Below are 14558 nucleotides of genomic sequence, written 5' to 3'. Positions count from 1 at the left end.
CTCCAGGCTCAGAAATTGCTCCTGGCAGGCACGGGGGGGGGGGGGGGGGACCATATGGGGCGCCGGGATTCGAACCGATGACCTCCTGCATGAAAGGCAAACGCCTTACCTCCATGCTATCTCTCCGGCCCAGCCTAAATTTTTTAATTCAATTAATTTTAAAAATATTATAACCCTGGATTTGGAGAGACAGGACAAGAGTGAAGGTGCTTGCCTTGAATGCAGCCAGCACCAGTTTGATCCCAGCACCATTTAAGTCCTAAGCATAGAGTCAAAATTAAGCTGTGAGAACTACTAGGTGTGGTCCAAAAAAAAAAAAGAAAAAAAAGAAAAAAAAAAGAAAAGAAAAGAAAAGAAAAGAAAAAAGTATTTGTAATCTTGAAGCTCTTCTCTTTTTTCCCCAACTTTGTGTTGTTTTATAGTACTACCACACAGTTCACTCTTAAATTTATTTGTTAGTTATATCTTTTCCACATTACAATGTCATTCCAGTGAGGGCAGGTGCTTCTGCTTTGTTCTCCAGATCCTGAAATAGTATCTGGCACATAGTGTTTGATCAGTAAATATTTGTTGAATTAATATGAGAGGAAAATAATCATTCTATGTAAATATATTATTCCTACATTATAAATTAAGAAGAGTGAAGTCAAATCAGATAAAACCAACTTTCTAAAGTAGGACATATAGTTCTTCTATTGGTACATGTCCTTATATATATTGAGTCAGGATATACAATTTGCTCTGTTCTAAAATGAAAGATATCGTTTAGTTGATTCAGAACATGAGACTTCCTTGACTTCTCAGTCCAAGTTCTTTTCCTCTTCCTAATCTCAGCTTTTTCTGGGCCTAGAAAATAGACTGAATAGTTTACCAGGCCCACTGGGAAATAGAACCCAGAATCATGGGAAACCTTTGTATCTCTTTGTATCTCTAATAATCTACTCATCCACCTCACTGACTGGGCCTCTGAAGAACCCAGAAAATAAGAGAGTTAAAAAGCAGAGAGAGAGAGAAAAAAATAAGAAAGAAAATGACACAGGAAAAGGGAGTAAACAGGAAGGAAGAGAGAAAAGAAGAGGCAGGTAAGGGCACGTTAAGTAATATTCTTCAGAGAAAAATGGTGGTTATGTATTGTTACCCCCTTCCCCAACTTCCTGCCTAGCTAACCTGGAAAGGGAGACCCTCCCACAGCTGGGAGGGGTCTGCGGTTGGTAATTAAAATGGCCTGGGGAAGGGGTGAGAGACAGACTGCAAGGAAGACATGGCAGATAGAGAAGAGACACATGTTGGGTACAGAGAGGCTGGTTAACTTAGAAGCCATGTGAGATATGCACATGGCAGTTAGCTTGTAATAAAGATGGATGACTCCTGAAACTTCATCTGACTGTTGTGGATCATTTCCTTGCCATTACCCTGATACTTACAGACCGGCCAGGCCGTAGGGGCTGGAGGCTGTAGGTCCAGCTACAGGCTGGATAGATAAAGGCCTCACCATCCATCCATTCACTACTAGGACTTTATAATTAATGAATTAATAAATACAACAATGTATTATTGGAGGCACTGCTGCTGTTCAGCTTAAAGAAAATACTTTATCACTTTGTCCTTCCCTTCTTTCTTGTAATCCCCTTTCAAAATTCAAAGCTCCTTAAACACTTTCCCATTTCCATAATAGCTTTTGCATTCACTTGGTTGTACAACCTAGGAATCAGAATTTCATCCTAATTTTCCTCTTTTTTATCTCCCAGTGGCCACTCGAACACTTCAGTTCTACCTACAACTATATTGTACTACTCATTTTCTACAGCTCCACTGAACCCAAATCTTGAGCCATAATATATTTTTTCTAAATGACTAGAAGTTTTTCTCTTTTAAACATTTTAAACAACTATAGAGGTCCATTAGTATATAGAGGTTCCCATTCCAAAAATGTCTTATTCCACTACTCGAAGTATGATACTTGCATGATATTGTCTCATCTTGTCTTCTTCTACCTTATACCCTCTGTACTATCTTTAGCAGCTGCTCAGCTCACCATGTGCTAGCTCTGTTTAAATGAGCACAACTGTACTTACCTTTGGATCTTTACAAAGCTATTTCCTCTACCTAGAATGCCTTTCCCCTCCTCTGCATGCTGGCTGAACTCTCACCCATCTCAGGTCTTTCTTTAAATATTACTCCTCAATTCCCCCATTTAAATTAGAGTCCCTGTTGGATCTGTGCTGGATCTTTATAGGGCTACCTAGTTTATAGGTACAATAGCAGCCACCGATTTAAATTTGATTTTTCAGATCAACAATAGGTTATTTCTTATTATAATTAAACAAAACTTGGGTTATGCCTATATTAAAATAAAATTCTATTATTCATTTGACATTCAAGTTTAACAGGATGTCCTATTCATTTATTTTGGTTTTAGAGTCAAACCTGGTGGTTATCAGGGTTTACTCTGAGTTCTCTGTTTGGGTGCTTAGGGAAAAACATGATGTTGAGGATTGAACCCATATGCAAAGCATATGCTCAGTCCCTTGTGACTGAGTCTGATCTGAGTCTTGTGACAGTCTCTGGTCTGATATCCTACTTTATCAGGCAACTATAGGCCTGTGTTGACTTTATTTCCCTTTTATTTTATTTGGGGAGATTGGTAAGTAAAAATCAAACAAGAAACAAAACAGAAAATACTCTTTCTCAGAATTTTTTGCAAGTAAGATCCTGAACATAAAAATCTGCAACATAGATATATTTATAAGAAATTTAAAAGCTGTAAGTGAGATGGAAGGCATTTTATTTTAGCAAAGAGGACAGATAATCATGCTCCAATAAACATGAAAATTCCATGTGGGTGCTGAGAGGACAGTATATATATTGGCCACTATACCAGAAATAGCTATAGCATTTCCAACTTTTGGTGATTGACCACAGTTAAAGAATTTAGTTGGGGCTGGAGAGATAGCACAGAAGAAGGGCATTTGCCTTGCATGCAGCTTAACCAGGACAGATTTTGGTTCAAACCCCAGCATCCTATATGGTCCCCCATGCCTACCAGGAGCGACTTCTGCATGCAGAGCCAGGAGTAACCTCTGAGCACCACCAGGTGTGAATCAAATACAAAAAACCAAAAAGTAAAAAAAAAGAATTTAGTTAAGAAAGCTAGATTAAAAAAAAAAAGAAAGCTAGATTTTTAGGGGGGCAGAGTGCTAGCACAGAAGGTAGGGTGTTTGCCTTGCATATTAGAGTCAATGTCAATCCTTAAGTCACAAAAAGGAAAACTTGGGGCCAGCGAGGTGGCACTAGAGGTAAGGTGTCTGCCTTGCAAGCGCTAGCCAAGGAAGGACCGCGGTTTGATCCCCCGGCGTCCCATATGGTCCCCCCAAGCCAGGGGCAATTTCTGAGCACTTAGCCAGGAGTAACCCCTGAGCATCAAATGGGTGTGGCCCCAAAAACCAAATCAAAACAAAACAAAACAAAAACAAAAACAAAGAGGAAAACTTGGGTAGAACTCTCCATGACGGGCCGGAGAGATAGCATGGAGGTAAGGCGTTTGCCTTTCATGCAGGAGGTCATCGGTTCGAATCCCGGCGCCCCATATGGTCCCCTGTGCCTGCCAGGAGCAATTTCTGAGCCTGGAGCCAGGAATAACCCCTGAGCACTGCCAGGTGTGACCCAAAAACCAAAAAAAAAAAAAAAAAAAAAAAAGAACTCTCCATGACACTGAAGGATGAAACACCACTGACCAAGCAAGTGGAAGCAAAGATAAATAGGTCTGCATTAAAATCAAAATCTTCTACACCTCAAAGGAAACAGTGACCAGGACACAAAGACAGTCTAGAGATCAGAAAAAATTATTTACCCACCAACCATCTGATAAGGAATTAATATAAAAAACATAAGGCACAGGTAGAACTTTTAAGGAAAAACATTCAAAAACACCACATAAAACAATGGGGAGAAGAGATGGACAAAGTCTTTCTTGAAGAAGAAGATATATAAATGGCCAAAAGTCACATAACAAACTGCTCTTCATCACTAATCTGGAGGGAGATGCCAATCAAAACACAATCACACCACAGAGACTGGCACACATCATAAGCAAGAATATCTAGTGCTGATCTGATGCACAGAAAAAGGGATTTTATTCACAGCTGGTAAGAACGTCTACTTGCCCAGTCTTTCTTGAAATATTAACATATTAATTCCAGAAAAATTAACAATATTAACATTCCTAAAAAAAATCTAGGAATTGAGCCACCAACTCCACTTCCATTTGACTCAGCAACTCCACTTCTTGAAATATACCCTAAGGACCCAAATACAAAATGAAAAAAAGATATTTGCACTCTTACGTTCCTTGCAGCACTATCCACAATAATCAACATTTGTTAACAACCTGAAATAACTGGATAAAGAAACTATGGTACATATATATAAAAGAATGTTACTTGGCCATAAGAAAAGATATAGTCATGCAAGTTGCTGATACATGGAGGGACCAAATGAGAGAAAGAAAGACTGACACAGAATGATTATTCTCAGATATAGTATATAAAGAAATATACGGTGGAATAACTAATACCCAAAGACAATGAAAACAAAGAACATGAGAACCAGTGTTCAGTAGGAAACAAGCCCATTGAGGGGACTGGAAGATTGAATAGGTATGAGAGGGAATGTCTATCATGGTGGAAAGAGTACAACCAGAAGGAAAAAGTTGTGCTAAAAGGTGGTAAATAGTACTATAAACCATAGTGAAAAATTATGGGATTATGGGAAAAATTATAAAGTGTTGGTGTTGAAGCATTGTATACCTAAAACCTAATCATGAATAACTTTGTAATTTTATAGACTATATAAAAATAAGATAAAAAATAAGGGGCCAGAAAGATAGTACAGCGGTAGAGTATTTGCCTTGCATGCAGCTGACCCAGAACGGATGCTGGTTCAATTTCCGACATCCCATATGGTCCCCCGAGCCTGCCAGGAGCAATTTCTGAGCTCAGAGTCAGGAGTAACTCCTGAGCGCTGCTGAGTGTGACCCCAAAACCAAAAAAAAAAAAAAAAAAAAACAAAAAAAAACAACAACAATAAAAAAGATAAAAATAAACCTAAATCCTTATAATGTTCCCTAATGTCCTCCAGAGTCTGGTCTTTTCATTGCTCCAATGTCATATCAAATCACTGTCATCACATTCATCATGTGTGATCTTAATTAAGATCTTCCCCAACTCCAGACCTTTGTCTTTGCTGCTGTTCCTACAGCAAGGAAACTCTCTTCCAGTTCTCTTCTCTGGGGGTTCCCTCGCATTAGTCAGGGCTCGGTTCAAATGTTACATCCTCAGAGAAGCTTTTACTAACACCCTATTAAAAATAATGTGACCCTCCTCCAGATAATTCCTCTTGTATTAACCACTTTATATTCTTTAATGCACTTATCACATCTATAATTATCTCAGTAATTTGTTTACCTAACTTTTGTTGGTCTTTCCCAATAGATTATAACTTACCAGAGGAAAAGGGACCCTGACTGGCTTGTTTACCTATACCTTCAGTCCTAGAATAGTGCTTTAAACATATTAGGAGTTTACTACTTAGATATTGAATAGGTAAATGAATAGACTCATGAATAACAACTCTTAAATATTGAGCTGGAGAGATAGTACAGTAAGTAAGGTGCTTGGATTGCATGCAGTTATCCTGATTCAATTTCCAGTCTCACATATGACCTCTCAAATACTTCCAGGAGTAATTCTTGAGTGGAGAGTCAGGAGTAATCCCTGAGCATTGCCACATGCGGCCCAAATACAAAGAAAAAATAAATATTGCTAAGGATGTGGAAAATTAGAAGTTTAAGTAAGAAGCCTGGAAAGTTGGCTTAATAGACTTGAGAGCATACTTTGCATGCATGAGGCCGAAGTACAGTCCTTGGTACTACATGATGCCTTGAGCACTCCAGAAATTAGCTAGATCTTGAACACCACTGTGCTTGTAATGTTACACTGGTGAAGGGGGGGGGGTGTGTTCTTTTCATGACTGAAACCTAAGTACAATCATGTTTGTAATCATGGCGCTTAAATAAAGATATTATTTTAAAAAAATTTTAAAAAGAAGAAGGAAGAGGAGGAGGAGGAAGGGGGGAGGGTGGATAACAAGATAGCACAGTTTAAATATTGCAAATGACTGTTTATGGTTCAATCCCTGGCACTGCATATGGTTCTCTGAGCACCACCTGCAGTAGTCCATGAACACAGAGCTAGGAGTAAGCCCTGGGTGTGGTTCAAATTCATTCAACATAAATAGGAGTGAGAAGATTTCAAGGAATGAATGTCCCAGGGGCCAGACTGATAGCACTGCCAGTAGGGCATTTGCCTTGCTTGTCACTAACCTCGGTTTCATCCCTAGCATCCTATATGGTCCCCTAAGACTGCCTGGAGTGATTTCTGAGTACAGAGCTACAAGTAACCCCAGAGCACCATTAAAGGTGAGAGAGAGAGAGAGAGAGAGAGAGAGAGAGAGAGAGAGAGAGAGAGAGAGAGAGAGAGAGAGAGAGAGAGAAAGAGAGAGAGAGAGAGAGAGAGAATGTCACAGAAGAGAAATAATATTTTTAGAAAGAGTACAGAATTTATAGGCAAGTTTTTCGTAACTTGAAAGGTCCCAGAGACCTCATGACTAGACTCTCAGCTCATGTTGCTTGCAAGAATAACATTCTTGTGGGGAGGAGGGAGATCTGGGAAATTGGTGGTGGGAATGTTGCACTGGTGAAGGGGGGTGTTCTTTGCATGACTGTAATCATACAACTATAATCATATTTGTAATCACGGTGTTTAAATAAAGATAATTAAAAAAAGAACAACATTCTTTTGTTTTTGTTTTTTTGGCCACACCTGGCAGTGCTCAGGGGTTAATTCCTGGCAGGCTCGGGAACATATGGGATGTCAGGGATCGAACCTGGTTTAGCCACATGCAAGGCAAAAACCCTACCCACTGTGTTAATGCTCTGCCCCAGAGTAACATTCTTTTTTTTTTCTTTTTTCTTTTTTATTGTGACTGAAGTTCATTTACATAGAATTATTTACGATACATAGTGACAATGAATGAAGGGCATTCCCACCACCAATATTATCCTCCCTCCACTCTTGTTCCCAGCATGTCTCCCACATCTCCCTCCTTTACCCCCAGAATCCTACTGCAAATGGTCTCCGCCTTACAGCTTGTTATAGGTTGGGTATCTATTCTGTTTGGTGTTCCAGTCTGGTCATTTTTTTTTTTTATTTACACTACATGTTCATATGACTGGTCCTGGTATCATTCTTTTCCCCCCCTCAATTTATGAGGCTGAATGATTTAAATTATGCTATTCTGTTGGAGGTAAAAAGGTTAAGGAAAAGAGGAGAAAAAAATTGGTATCAACTACTAAAAAAAAAAAAAACACTGAATAATATTCACAAAAGTGGAAAAGAAAGAAAAAAGTGGAAGAAAAAGGAGAAGGAAAATAATATCAAAAAACAAACAAGAAATGAAACAACACCAGAAAAAGTGTTGCAGTGGCAGGGTTTGTGTTACCCCACCTTTTTTTTTTTTTTTTTTTTTTTTGTATAGGCACAGCAAGTATTGGGGAAGGAAGAAAATTTCTGTGGCCTAAGAGATTCAGGGTTTCTTCACTCTTGAAGCATATTGTCATGGGAACAACCACTGGTTCCATATCTTCTCATTGCCTTATCCCAGGGTTGTTTTTTGTTTGTTTGTTTGTTTTGTTTTTTTGTGGTGTCAGGAACCTTTCTTCTCTGTTGTGGATGAGAAAATAAGGCCACTATAGCAAGCAATCTTGGTATTTGCGCAGGTCCTAGGACAGGGCCTATGATAGAGTCTTTAAGGTTCCACCATTGTTAGTGTGTTCAGTTTTCTGTATCATGTGCTCCATGTTTTTGCTCGTTTCCTAAGATGAAGTCTAGGAAATTATGGTTCCAATGGTTCTTCTCAGTCTCTGTTTTCAGAATTGGGCCTCTGTACTAAGAAGTCTTGATTTTTGTAAAAGACCTGGGCTATAGCCTAGGGTAGGGTTTTCCTTAATAGTATCAAGGTACGTTCTGTTCAGTCACAGTTGTCAAAGTCAGTTTTCTGTGGTTAGGGCTCTTATTTTTCATAGTTCAAAGGACAATACTTCTTCTGATTTTCATTTAGTGTTAGGTGATGTGATAGAACCTCCTTATAACATCACAAGTTTTTGAGCACCAAGTTTGTTTGGTGGATCTTGTTGAATGTTTGTTCTTTATATCTGCCCTAAGTTTACCCTTAAGGAAGTACCCATAAATCTACAGCTATTCTCTGTACTGACTAATTTTGTCCAGAATTCTAGGGGTGAGGCCGGAGTGGTAGAACAGTGATAGCGAGTTTACCTTGCACTCACCTGACCCAGAACAAACTAGGGTTTTATCCCCAGCATCCCATATGGTCCTCTGAGTCAGGAGTGATTTCTGAGCACAGAGCCAGGAATAACCCCTGAGCACTGCCGGGTGTGGCCCAAAAAACAAACAAAAACAAAAACAGAATTCTAGGGGTGATTTTATAAAGAGCTACCCAACTCTAACAGAACTCCCTTTTGTATCATAAATAAGCATGGTAAATAGCAGAATTTTAAATGAGTTATTACAGAAAAAAAGTAAAGATGAAATAAAATCATTAAGGAGAGGCAGAAGTATAAGTAGAGATTGAAAAAATAGGGGCCTGGAGAGATAGCACAGTGGTAGGGTGTTTGCCTTGCATGTAGAAGGATGGTGGTTCAAATCCCGGCATCCCATATGGTCCCCTGAGCCTGCCGGGGGCAATTCCTGAGCATAGAGCCAGGAGTAGCCCCTGAGCATTGCTGAATGTGACCCAAAAAACAAAAAAGATATTGAAAAAATTGTAGGCTCCTTCATCACATTCCTTCTCAATTTAGTTTTCTCCCCAAAGCTACTTCATATTCTTTGTTCAAGCATTTTTATTTCTTTTCTTTCCTACTCAACCCTGTCCTCCCATCACTTACAAATCACTACCTCCAGGTAGCCTTCATAAAATCATACCCATTCATTTTCAGATAATCTTGAGCAAACACCCCAGCTCAGTGCACTTATAAATTGGTTAAAACAGATTGTGGTTAATGATAGATACATAATGCCTCTCTTACTATATTTTCTAATGTCAAAACCATGCCAGTCTACTGTGATCAGTCTAATAAACACATTTAATACCTATTTCTTTTCCTCAAAATTCCCTTAACACCAGAATTCTTTAAAAATCTAAGAATGTGGGACCGGAGAGATAGCATGGAGATAGGGTGTTTGCCTTGCATGTAGAAGGACGGTGTTTTGAATCCCAGCATTCCATATGGTCCCCTGAGCCTGCCAGGAGCGATTTCTGAGTGTAGAGTCAGGAGTAACCCCTGAGAGCTCCGGGTGTGACCCTAACCCCCCCAAAATCTGAGAATGCTATAATATGTAGGTTATGATATCAGCAGTTATATAGAGGTTATGATATAAGCTGAAAAAAATGACAGAAGAGTAAACAATGAAAGGCTAAGAAGGTATGGGATAAGACCTTCAGAATTCCTTTATGCCAGGTATGGGTACAAAGCTGTAATATTCCATAACAATACAAGTAGACATCTTGGAAGGAGTTGAAAAAGAATAGGGATAGTTATATGGAGGCAACTAAATTAATAACATGGGTGCTAATAAAAAAGCAGTCATGATCAATTGGAGTAAGCCAAGCCAACACCAAAAATTATCTCCGCCCACTGAGCTTCTTGGAGATAAAAAGAGGAATTAGAGTATCAACTGCAGAGTTATTAAGGACTCTGGCAAGGAAACAGAGAAAGTCTTGAAAATTAAACATTATCTATATTCTGTTTCAAGTTCCTTTTCCATGTGAAAGAAGTGAAAAACATATTTTCCCCTACACATTCCTGATGGGAGTTGTCTGTCTCTTTCTCATGCAATGCAATGTTCCCCCCTCAACCTCCCCTCTGTGTTAACCACCTGCTTGTCTTTTATCTACTGAGTTACAGGTGCTGATCCATTTGCTGGCTCCCCATGGTTTTACAGACCCTGCATTAATTGTGCTGAAGACATCTTGGAGACTTAATGTCTGGATCCCGCTCACTTGGAGACTTGAAGTCTGGACCCTACTCACACCTACCCCCAAAACCTCCGGATTCCCCCATATCAAAGCCCATTCCTGTTTCCTCTGTAAAAATAACACAGCCCACCTGAAAACTGTATAAAAACCCCTTGATTTCAGACTTTGGGGTTCGCAACCTCTGCTCTGCTCTGAGCACGTTTCGAACCTCTGATCGATCAGATTAAACTTGGAACTTGCCTGCAATTTGCTGAGCACGTGCCTTTTTCACTATTCTGTGCTGGGCAACTGGGGGGTCGGGTCGTCCGGATTTTTCATTTTTGGCGAGCCAGCCAGGAGACCCTTACACACCCCACCCGAGCCGGACGAGTGAACAAGGTCTGCTTGGTGAGTTCCCTGGGATCCCTTCTCCCTCCTCCTCCCCTTAGCTCACTCTCTAGTTCCCCGTGTGCTTTGCTCTGGGTTTATCTGTGGGAAGCGCTATTGCAAACAGACCTGATAATCGACTAAGGGGCTTAGTCGTGGAAGTGTGTGACTTTGGAATCCCAGACTGAGGTTCCCACTCGATGCGTATACCGAGTGGCAAAGGAGTTGACGAACTCCAACGCAAAGTCACATCCCTGGCCGCGCGCACCAGGGTGCCTAGGAGGCGATTTAAAGCAACGGGGAAGACGTTCCCTGGTTGCAGGAAGGAGGTCTGTCTGTGTAAAGGTTTGTCTGCGTCGTAGGTTTGCTTTCTGTCGCTATTATTGAATTTGAAACTGTTGTTGGAATATTGGCTTGCGATTTGAGTTGAATATCTGGCAATTCTGATATCGTCATTGTGTTTCTCTATTGTGAGTCCCTTGGGGCTCGTCCTTTGATTGTTGAGCCGAAAAACTTTCTGTTTAAGATCTCTCACTAACTGTATCTAAACTAACGCTACTGAGTCCGACCGCAAAAGTCCCCCGGAGCCAGGTACCCCGTCTTCTCCATAAAAGACGTGGTCCGATAGATAAATCCTGGTGAAGAATAAAGGGTCTCAGTCAAGTCTCTCCAGATAGACTTGCCCTCCAGCAAGACAAACTGAGCTCCGGTTAGGAACACATTGGTTTAAGCAATACACTTCTCCCTCAAGTGGTCGGACATTCTCTTTTTCTATGTCTTCTGTGACTAGTTCTTTCTGTCCTCTTACTTGTAACTGGACTAATCCAGCCTCATATTCTGGTACACTCATCCCAGTTTGTTGTTTTCTCTCTACGGAACACCCTACCCTTGTTTTCGTGTTCCAAATCGGACTCTGTATTGTGTTTTTTTTATTCCTTGTTGGTTGTTACACTGTTAGGTGTGGAAAGAGGGCTTGATATATTGCTGTGTGAAAGAGAGGCTTGGTAACAGCTGTTTGTGCATAAGGCTGGTGAGACCAGGCAGCAATGGGACAGGTACAATCCACACCACTTGCTCTTACACTAGAGCACTGGAAAGAAGTTAATAAAAGGGCAAAAAAAAACAGTCTTGGGTTATAAAGAAGAGAAAATGGCAGGCATTTTGCTCTTCTGAATGGCCCTCCTTTGGTGTAGGGTGGCCTAAGGAAGGCTCTTTTCATTTGCCATCGGTACGGAAAGTAAAAAGCGTTATCTACCGCGCCAAACCCGAGGGACACCCAGAACAGGAGTCCTATATTCTTGTTTGGGAAGATTTGTGTGAAAGCCCCCCGGAATGGATGCGCCCCTTTCTGTTTCCAACAGCTCCCGACAGCCTGGTCGCCTTGCCGCCTGACCCTGAGCGCTCTTCCTTACCCCCACCTACTAACCATAGCATTCTTCCCGTAAGAACCCAAGAAGGAGGCGCCCCGGAGGAGATAACGAAGCCAGCCCCTCCCGGCTCACCTCTATGCCCACCACAGTTCCCCAACATTTATCCAGATACAACTGATCTTCTTCTTTTCGAGCCCCCCCCTTACAGACCCACAGAACGGAGATTCGCCCAGCCTGCATCCACACAACGGGAGGCACCTGTCTCCCCTGCGTCTCCCTCAACTTGCGAAAGTTCAGAGAAGCAGGGAGCAGGTCAGGGGGCGTGGCCGCTTCCCGGGTCTGCAGAGCGGGGAGCGTCTGCCCAACCTGCGTCTCCCTCAACTTGTGAAAGTTCGGAGAAGGGAAGGGCAAACGGGGGGGCGTGGTGGGTCACCCCAGCGCCTGCCTCGATCTGCGGGAATGCAGGAAGTGCAGACCAGGGGACGCTGCGGCTCACCGCAGCGCCTGCATTTGGGAGAGGGGAACCATCCACACTGTCAGCTCCCACTGCCCCTCCCCAGCCACCACCACCACTATTAACCAAGGGGCATGACCGGGCCCCTTGCCTGCCTTCTGTTTTAACAACAGACGGACAGGAATCATACTATCCACCCTCCCCCCCTGACTCAGAGGGAGGGGATGGACGCACAGGACCAGCTGCAGGGACCCGGAGCCAGCTAAGAGGACAAAGCTCTGCCCCTCTTGCAGCATCTATAATGCCACTAAGACCAGTGGTCCCCAACGTTCCTTTGCCCGATGGGCATGGTGGAAATATGCCTACCTTACAGTACTGGCCTTTTCCCTCCTCTGATTTGTACAATTGGAAGCTAAATCATCCTTCTTTTTCAGAGGACCCTACTAAATTAATCAACCTTTTTGACTCCCTAATGAACACTCATCAACCAACCTGGGATGATTGCCAACAACTGATAAAAACCCTCTTTACTACTGAGGAACAAAATAGAATCCTGGCCGCAGCACGGAAAAATGTGATTGGGAATGGTGGTTTAATCACCGACAGGCCTGATGAAATAGATGACATCTTTCCTTTGCGCAGACCTGACTGGGACCCCAACGCTCCTGGAGGTAGGGAACATCTGTCCACTTATCGCCAGACACTCATGAGAGGTCTCCGGGAAGCTGCTAGGAAACCCACAAATTTAGCCAAGGTAAAAGAAATAATACAAGGGCCAGAGGAGCCACCAGCTGTCTTCCTAGAAAGACTAATGGAGGCATATAGGCGATATACCCCATTTGACCCTGCTTCTGAGGTCCATCAGGCATCAGTAATCATGGCTTTTGTAGGACAGTCAGCAACAGATATTAGAAGGAAGTTACAGCGGCTAGAAAACATACAAGGCAAAAATTTGCAGGATGTGTTAAAAGAGGCAGAAAAGATATATGAGAAAAGAGAAACAAAAGAAGAGAGAGAAGAAAGGTTAGAAAAGGAACGTAGAGAGTGGGAAGAAGAGAGAGAAAAGCGTAAGAAGGAAGAGGAAGAGAAAGAAAGATTAGAGAGAGAGCGGAAGGAAGATCGGAGAGATTACAGGAGAACTAAGCAAATAGCAAGAGCCCTGGCCGTAGCAGTCAGTGCAGAAAGGGCAGACAGGGACCTGGGCCCACGTAAGAACCCGGGATGGGGCTCAGGCCCGCGTCGCGATTTAGGATCACGACGGAAGCCGCGCAAGCTCGAGAAGGACCAGTGTGTTCGATGTGGACAGATAGGGCACTGGGCACGGGAGTGCTCCCAACCCCCGAAACCTCGCTCAACAAAGACCCTAGCAATAGACTCCGAATGAGGGGGTCGGGGCTCCAATCCCCTCCCGGAGCTCAGGGCTAAGTTTAAAGTGGAGGGGACTCCCGTGGATTTTGAGTTAGATTCAGGAGCAGTATATTCAGTCCTGAAGAAACCACTAGGGCCATTGGCAAACAAAATAACTTTAGTACAGGGAGCAAATGGAAGCAAGTACAGACCCTGGACTACTAGTCGTACAATGGATCTGGGGAGAGGAGAAATAAAGCACTCCTTCCTGGTCATTCCAGACTGTCCTTCACCTTTAATGGGTCGAGACCTATTAACTAAATTAAGGGCACAAATTACTTTTGAGGAAACAGGCCCTGAGGTAATTTTTAGGAATCCAAAAGTCCAACCTATTGGAACATCCATTTTAACCATGAGAGCTGAAGACGAGTATAGAATATTTGAGGAAGAAATCCATACCTCCAAAACAGATCTGGACTGGTGGTTAGAAATAGCACCAGCAGCATGGGCCGAGACTGCTGGACTAGGGCTGGCAAAACTACAGGCACCAGTAGTGGTGGAATTAAAGGCAACCGCAACCCCTGTAAGAATCAGGCAATACCCCATGAGTCAAGAAGCAAAGCAGGGAATAACTCCCCACATCAGAAAGCTCTATAAGCAAGGAATTCTGGTAAAATGCCAGTCCCAATGGAATACTCCACTCCTCCCTGTCAAGAAACCTAGCTCCGGGGACTATAGACCAGTACAGGACTTGAGGGCAGTTAATGCCCGGGTGGAAGACATTCACCCTACGGTGCCCAACCCCTACAATCTGCTTAGTACCCTCAGTCCAGACAGAATTTGGTACACTGTGTTGGATTTGAAAGACGCCTTCTTCTGCTTACCCTTGCACCCAGCTAGCCAGCCGTTGT

Source organism: Suncus etruscus, chromosome 18, assembly GCF_024139225.1.
Source record: "Suncus etruscus isolate mSunEtr1 chromosome 18, mSunEtr1.pri.cur, whole genome shotgun sequence".
Lineage (NCBI taxonomy): Eukaryota > Metazoa > Chordata > Mammalia > Eulipotyphla > Soricidae > Suncus > Suncus etruscus.
This window is presented reverse-complemented; position numbering follows the sequence as displayed.